Source organism: Papilio polytes, unplaced genomic scaffold (assembly GCF_000836215.1).
Source record: "Papilio polytes unplaced genomic scaffold, Ppol_1.0 DF821845.1, whole genome shotgun sequence".
Classification (NCBI taxonomy): Eukaryota; Metazoa; Arthropoda; class Insecta; order Lepidoptera; family Papilionidae; genus Papilio; species Papilio polytes.
The window spans coordinates 1,047,516-1,056,050 of record NW_013527359.1 but is presented as its reverse complement, the minus strand read 5'-3'; positions in this window follow the sequence as shown (position 1 = coordinate 1,056,050).

The window sequence follows — 8,535 nt, the reverse complement described above, 5'->3', positions numbered from 1 at the left end:
TTTTAAGTGTTTTATGTAACTGATTCTAATAACATAGGAAAATAACTTAATAAAGTAGTCGATATATTGTTTAGATAGTGTTGTTATATGGTTTCACATAAGTTAATATAACCAAGGTTAACAAGATGTTATTTAGTATAACGATTGAATTGTTATTTTCGAAACAAATATGGCTTCTGTCAGATCTGGTCGCATCCTACATTCGGATTGGTTATTTTGTTCTTGCATTGGGTTACAATCTAGATCTATACTAAAATAATGAAGCGTAAACACACACTACTTCGTGGCGTAGGAAGTCAGCAACCACAGTATATTTTTGAATAATACTTTCTTTAATAAAAAGCACTACACTTACGACACGCTTTAGGCTTTATATTTAACGCTATTAAACATAGGGAGTAAATTAATTATAAAGAAACCTACGAGAAAGGGACCATAAACTACAAGCTGCCAGCATTGAGGAAGCAAAGTTATGTTAGCGGTAATTTTGACATTTTCAATTGAGAATTTGACAAATGTAAACCATAAAATAGAGTTTCTACAACTCCATGCGGATAAAACCGTACGGGAACAACTAGTATGTCTAAAAAAATATTAGTACTACAAACCTTATAAATCTAAAAAGCATAGAAGGCGTATTATAAAAATATGTAGGCGCATGTCATATGATACTCGGATTGTTTACAAATTTATCTTTACCGTCGATGCAAGAATGTATACCTTTATTGAAACGAATGAATAATGTAAATACCATTCTTCTATTTATCAACAACATTGAATATGTTAGTTGTTTTAAAATTATTGTTGACGTGTGCAATAATGTAGCGAGTTGAAGTGAATTAAGGTTTCAATATTCTTAAAAATAATACCGACTACAATAGAAAAGTTCATTGATACATTGTTTATCGTTTTTATTTCAAACTAACTGTTCCCATGCGACTTTATCCGCATGAAATTATAAATATTGCATTTTACTGTTCATATTTGTCAAATTATCAATTGCAAATGTCAAAATGACACGACATGATGTCAAACCAAAGCAACCTTGCGTCCTTGATGTTGGCAGCGACTAATGGTCTGTTTCCCACAGTTTAACGGCGTGAAAATATATAGCCTAAAGCGTGACGTAAGTGTAGGACTTTTTTTTTATAAAAAAAGGAGTTATTCGAAAATATGCAGTGATTGCTGACATCTTAGGCAACAAAGAAGTGTGTGTTTATGCTTTATTATAATAGTATAGATAGATGGTAATTTCTTTTTCTGTAAAGCCAGCTACACACGCTACGGTTTATCTGCCAGTTTCATTTGACAGTTATATCTGGACAATCGGATAATGCAGATAAATCAAACGTATGTAAGCAAAACTGTGGACTGAATTTAACTGTTCCCACTTGTTAGATTTGTCTAATCGTTTGGGACTGTTCAGATAAAACTTTTTTTTTTAATTCCTTTATTTCCAAAAAAAATGTTCTATACCTTTTTTTTCCGAAGGGGAATGCTTTCTGCATACTCCATGCCTCTGGGCAGACACGTGAGTTATGAGACTCTCCCCCCATAGTGGGGGGCATGGTAACCTAAGTCATTCCCGCCAAACAACTTACGTGGTTTGTAGGCGTCGTACCTTTTAATAAATAAGAAGTAAATGCAACAAAAAACTGTTCGTGTGTTGTGGACTTAATAGTATTGTACTTTACGGAGCTCTTCGTAAAGTATATTAGAATCCGATACTAACGTTAAGATTCAACTCCCAGAGGACTTAGCACAAATATTCGTAGAAACGCTTCGTAATTCCATCGTATTAAATCCGATCGTACACACAAATCTCATACAAATTTTGCCCATGACGTTACGAATACGTTCTCGTAATATCACGCGATTCATGATAGACCCTCTGTTCAAAAATTCAAGTAAAAAGAAGACCAAGTCGATAATTTTGTAAGACTTAAGGACAAAACATACTGGTCGCTATAAAATCTGATGGGTAACTTAAAATGTGGTTAGTACAACATACCCTATGGCGTTATTGTTTGGTCACACCCTTAAAAGGCCGCTTCAAGTCTTGTTATGGAGTTCAGACCACCTCAGCTGGAATCGAAATTCGTATTTTGGTTTATAAATTTTCTTTTAGTGATGTGAAAATATACAACTTAATTAAAACCTTCTTTGTGGATTCTTTACAAAATACATTCGAAAAATATTTTCGGTTGTACTAACGTCATCAATACACTGCTGAGTCCCGGAATAAAATATTGGCTAAAAATTACATCATAATTATGTAATTTTTAATCAGTGTTTTACTCCAATTTTTTTCACTTCCCATATGTCAATATTTATGGGAAGGATTACCATTAGGAGATGTTTGATTATCTGTCAAGCGTAAAAACAAAAGTATACACGTTTTATCATCAACTTGCAACTTGAGGGTGGGCACAGTATGTGCTGCTCTTCCATACATCTCTATCAGCCGTTACTATACTCGAAAAGCAAATACTGAACATCAAGTACTAAATATAAGGTACTTTAAAACAAAAACGTACAAATTACCTTTGCCTTTCACAGACGAAAACAGTCACGAATTTGGCGGGAACGCTGGAGACAAGATGGCGGACGACGCGGGTAAAATCACATGTGAGGTTACCATATGTTATGATGTCCGTAACGGGACACAAAATAAAGTCAGTACTATTCAAATCTGTGATAATACTATCTCTGTTTGTTTAAAAGGATAGAGTGAGATGACAATAAGTTACAAGTGAATATAAATATTTACGTACAATAATGTCCTGCAGGTGGTATAAAATGGTGTGACCCTATCCCCGTGACTTGTGCGTGTCTTCCCACGGTGGTGTTACAATATTTTTGTTATGTACCAGTTATGGCCTTATTTTAAGATGCATTTTTAAAGTATTTACAAACTTTAAAACTTTACTATATTTATTTCCAGCCAGTAGACCAGCCATCTTAAAAAAAATACGTCATCTATATCTATATCTTTATCTATACTATATTATAATAAAGTGTAAACACACACGTCGTTGCCCAAGACGTCAGCAATCACAGCATATTTTTGAATAATTCTTTTTTTAATAAAAAGCCCTACACTTACGTCACGCTTTAGGCTATACATTTTTACGCCATCAAACTTAGGGGGTAAATATTTTGGATAAAAAGCCTAATGTGGGAAAGAGATAATAAGTTGCTGCCAACATCAAGGAAACAAGATTGCCAATTGTCATGTCATGTCATTTTGACATTTGCAATTGACAATTTGACACATGTAAACAATAAAATAATTTTATGCTGATGTAATCGCATGGGAACAGCTAGTTATTTAGTAGTAGTAGTTCCAATCATATCTGCACAATTCCCGCGATTCTAATAATATTAACATTACTAAACTTTTTAATTTAGGGCAGAATTAAACGTCAATTAATGTGTAAAAATTATCTATTGAAACATTGATGTCTGTCAGATAATGGGCATTTGCGAAGCGAAATGTTCAAAACCAGTTCCAATATACGGTTAAAGTATTAAAAATACCATTTACCTTTACAATAAAAGTAATCATGAATAAAATTAATTAATTTTCACGGTTAAATACCAACGAATTTGTGTCAAACTATGACACGAATTTGAAATATTGAATCTTCATAATTAATTTTTAACGCAGAAAGTTTTTCACGATCCAGATTTTTAATTTCCAATTTAAAGTTGATTTTAATAAAAAAGACAATGTTTATCGAATGTAATTGTTTTAGACAGTTTTTTTTTACTTTAAGACAAAAGTAACAATTTCTTTAGTGCACTCTTGTCGTCATCATGTGTATTGGAGCATAGTAATGGCCTTACTACATTTTGGTCAACGATTTGATAGCCCCTTTGAAATTGTTTTTGATTGAGGTAATTTTCCTTGCGTTTAGTGTCGCCGAGCTATTTGAAGAATGGGTCAGTCGTTATACGGCCATTAAAGGATATAATTACGACGAAGCAAGGTAAAGTGTTTACGTTTTTAATAATAAATAACAGCAGGGCAATGTAACGCCGGAAAAAAAAAGGCTTTTTATACCGCTAGATGTCACTGTTAGTAGTAGAAGTGTAGTCTATACTCTATATCTGTAGCTAGGCTTATATGGGTGATTCCCACGGCTTCGTCTCGGCGATCTTTATCAAACTACAATGTTCACAAGTCTAAAACTCTATTAATTGATGATCAAATACATCAATATACGTATCAAATCACGCAATGAATTAAATTATAACGCTTTTTATTCAATAAAAAATAGATTTTAAAACTTCAAAAGATCATAGATTTTAAAACAAAAATTCAACAACGCCATCTAGTTTTTGCATTAATTAACATTGGGATTAGTTTTAAGTGACCATTTGTTTCATAAATATTTTTTGTTTGCAATCTATTTTGTTCTTTATAAATCATTCCTTAATTATTTTTCTAAGATATCTTTGTACTTTAAAGATTAAAGGTTGTTTAATTTGCAACAATATTATACAGCGCCATCTTTAGTAGGTGACTGAAATATAGATCGATATGTAAACTTTCTAAGGTTGCAAGCGTTTTTTAATACGTCCAATAGATGGTACTAACATTAAAATTGCTTATTCCCAACGATTTTTTTCCAAGCGTTATTAAATTAATGACATTAGAACATTACAAGCACCAACGTGAAAAGAAATAAAAAATCCTTCAATAAAAACAAATATGGGGCCTTTGAAGTTCTTTAAATGAAAAAGGTACCAAAATCTTTAATATCCAAATGCGTTCAATAGTATAAATTTCTCTTTTTTTCTTTTATAAAAAAAAGTCATGTGCTTTGTTTCAAATATCAATAACATAAAGTCACAAAAGTGTACATAAACTATTGTTGCATCAAAATTACGTAATTATTTATGTTTTTTCTGCCTAACGAAAGCGCATTTTAATCGGGCATTGTTTTGTTTACAATGGGGGAGCATTACGATTCATTTTGCATAGATAACTGTCAGACAATTTCGTAATACGTGACTACGCAAAGAGGGTGTGTATTGCTATTATCGGTAGACAATTGGTCATCGTCATTGTTACTGAATTGATTGAAGAGTTATATGTAAATGTTTGGAAATTCAAAAATCATTGAGTTGTGAGAGCGCCCTTGGCGATATTTCTACGAAGCCCTTATTACAAAGGCCGTGGGGAGTTTAGGGGATCCTGTCTGGCGCCCTGGACGACCGCCCATGCCCTATTTTGACACCGACACTATGTTTTTGTTCTGGGAACAAACTCATTTGGACTCATTTGGACAAAATTAAATTATGAATGTAATAGTAGTAATGATTTTTTTTATATAATAATTGTACTTTTATGATACTATTTTGGCAAGATGTTTGTTCGTTAGCAAGTAAAAATGGCGTTGAAAAACAAATCAACCCTTCGCCCGCTATTTAGCATTGCATTTTTTTTATTCAAAAATAGTCGTTTAAAATCTGATTTATTTCATCCAGTCATTGTAATGATTACATCATTATCCAATCATTATTATATAGAAATGGACGGACCATTAAAATTCATACAATTCCGGCAAGTCATCGGTAGGGTTAAAATATCGCCTACGGACACTATTGTTAAACTAAAATCCTCATAAACAAAGCTTAGGACGGATTTTAACCCCCAGGGTTGCTCGACGGGAGTTGTTATTTTCGATAAGTATGTTTTATTCTTCATTGATTTTTAGTTTTAGTTGCTTATTCTAGTGTGGCATTATTTTGCGACATGATTTACATAATATAGATAAGAGCGAAGTAGATATTAAATCCTAATTTCTTGCCTCTTACTGCAACACCAGTGGGGAAGAGGCTGAGGGGCCCTTTCAGCAGACGTCCGCCCCCGCACGCCCTCACACCGCGCCGGCCAGTTGCGCTCCGATCGACCACACAAGTGATATACTCGTAATTAATCAATTGCAACTTGTAACTATTTAAACCAATATATCTTCAAGTGCAAGCCGACTATATATTTGCCAGTCAAGAAATACAGTCCACTACTTTACAAATTTGTAATAATGAGTGTAAATTTTATAACCTTACTATAACTTACTAATATTAAAAATGCGAAAGATTCGATGGATGAATGTTTGTTAGTTCGCTTAAACGTCTGAACGGATATCAATAAAAGACATAGATATAGACCATAGTCTAGAAAAATAGGCTATTTACTTTAATTTATTGTAATTCCACGAGGACGGAGTCGTGGACGTAAGTTACCAAATTGATAGGTTTTGTACGTATAGTGTGTCTAAATAAGTTAGATTAGTTTGACAATTCATTTCAAATTTAGTAAGGATGGGTTGTGTAAAATCAGTCATGGATCTTATCGATTTTTTTATTTTTATTCTTATAGAAGTTGGAATCGATAGATTTATAGTTATAACTTATGAATTAAAAAACACTGTTTTCTCAAATTAATAATAACCATAACAAATAATGAGAGTAAATAAATGTTTATTACTACTACAGCTGTACGTAATCGAATTGGATTTCGCTATTATTTCTGTCATCGATAAATACTCTAGACTATAATCAATACTAGAATTGTCCTCTAAATTAGTGAATAAGAAAATAATAATTTAGTTGAGTTTGATAATTATTTAAACTGAATATCGATAGTTCATAATTGTTCGCTGCGTGTTTGTTTTGTCACTACGATACCTGTCTATTAAGTACGGCATTTGCCTTCATACAAATTGAATTCGATACTTCATATGCGTCATTTATCAAACTAATCTATTTTATTTAGACAAACTATAACTTATAGCTTGCATTTTAATTGTTGCAATCTAAGTCCTTTCAAATTCGTTGTTAAATTTTAAAAATAAGTTTTAAGCGTTAACATTGAAAGTTAAACTGAGTAGGTTAATGGCCTTAATTATATTTTTTATAGTACGATTAAGAACGCGTGACTCCCTACGAGATATTAAACCATCTTACCACAGTGTTGTGGTCACCCTTAAAGTTAATTTTGATATACGATACTATTTTGTTACGCTTCGATTGAGAATAAGTTGTTTTTTTTCAAATCATGCTTATTCTTAATTTATTACCAAGCATAATTAAAATGTAAATTCACGTAAAAACTAAAGGGCCAATTTTAAAAATTCTTTCACCATTAGAGAGGTTATTTATCTGTGAGTAACATAGGCTATATTTTTGACCGACTTCCCAAAAGAAGGAGGTACTCAATTCGTCTGTGTATTTTTTTATGTGTGTTACGGCATAACTCCGCCACTAGTGGATTGATTTTGATAATTTTTTTATCCATAAGGTAATGCTTGTTATTATTTTTTTATCCCACGCGGGCGAAGTCGCGAACAACAGCTAGTCATTAATAATACGATTATCTGTTTCTATCAAATATTTTACGGAAAACCCTATGTGTTTAAAAATGACATTTGACTTCAATATAAAAAGAATATTTGAAATACCAGTTACCTTTTAATTGTAGTACATATGTAGTATTTTATTATATTTTTTACAAGTGATTTGATTTGATTACATTTCCTAAAGAATGAGATTGGATGATGAATTTTGAATTCCTTTTAGAAATTAAATTTAGTTGAATGAAGTGTTACTTTAATTAATTAAATTTAAGTTTAAACTATACTATTATAATAAAGCGTAAACACACACTTCTTTGTTGCCTAAGATGTCAGAAATTACAGCATATTTTTGAATAATTCTTTTTTTAATAAAAATCCCCACTATTGCGTAACGCTTTAGGCTATATATTTTAATGCCATTAAACTTAGGGGATAAAGATTTTGGATAAAAACTCTAATGTGGGAAAGACCATAAGTTGCTGCCAATCAAGGGAGCAAGGTTGTCATCATGTCATGTCATTTTGACATTTGCTATTGATAATTTGACACATGTAATAAAATTAAACTTTCGTAATTTTATGCGGATGAAGTCGCAAGGGAACACTAGTAATATTATAAATGCAAAAGTCTAGATAGATGTTTGTTAAACTTTGTAGGCTGAACTACTAAAATCTCGATTTGCCGTATGTAGAGCATAGTCTGGAAGAATACATAGGCTACTTACTTATGATTTTTTTTTAATTCCACACGGAATCGCGGACAAAAGCTTGTTTTATAATTCTCAGTTCATTTGCGGTTTCCAAAGTTTTTCATATTCTGGCAATTCGATCCTATTTTCGAGTACTAACGAACGTATTGTGTGTTAGGCGATTCGTTTGTAATAATTGTATATGGGTGTATTGAATGGACAGATGTCCAGAGGCGCGTCGGCGGGACCAATGAAGCGTGGTAGAGGGTTCGTTAGTTTACAATATTACTATTTGTAATTGTTATAAACAAATAAGTATTAAAGGACGTTTAAATAGAACGAAGTTTATGAAGAGTTACTTTTTCTATTAGCAAGTAGACACTCGACTTTAGCATTTGTAGTCGCGTATTATTTCCACTGATGCGTCCGTGATCGCAATAACAGTGTTTAGAGTCTAACATCTTCGCACTACTGGGCTGC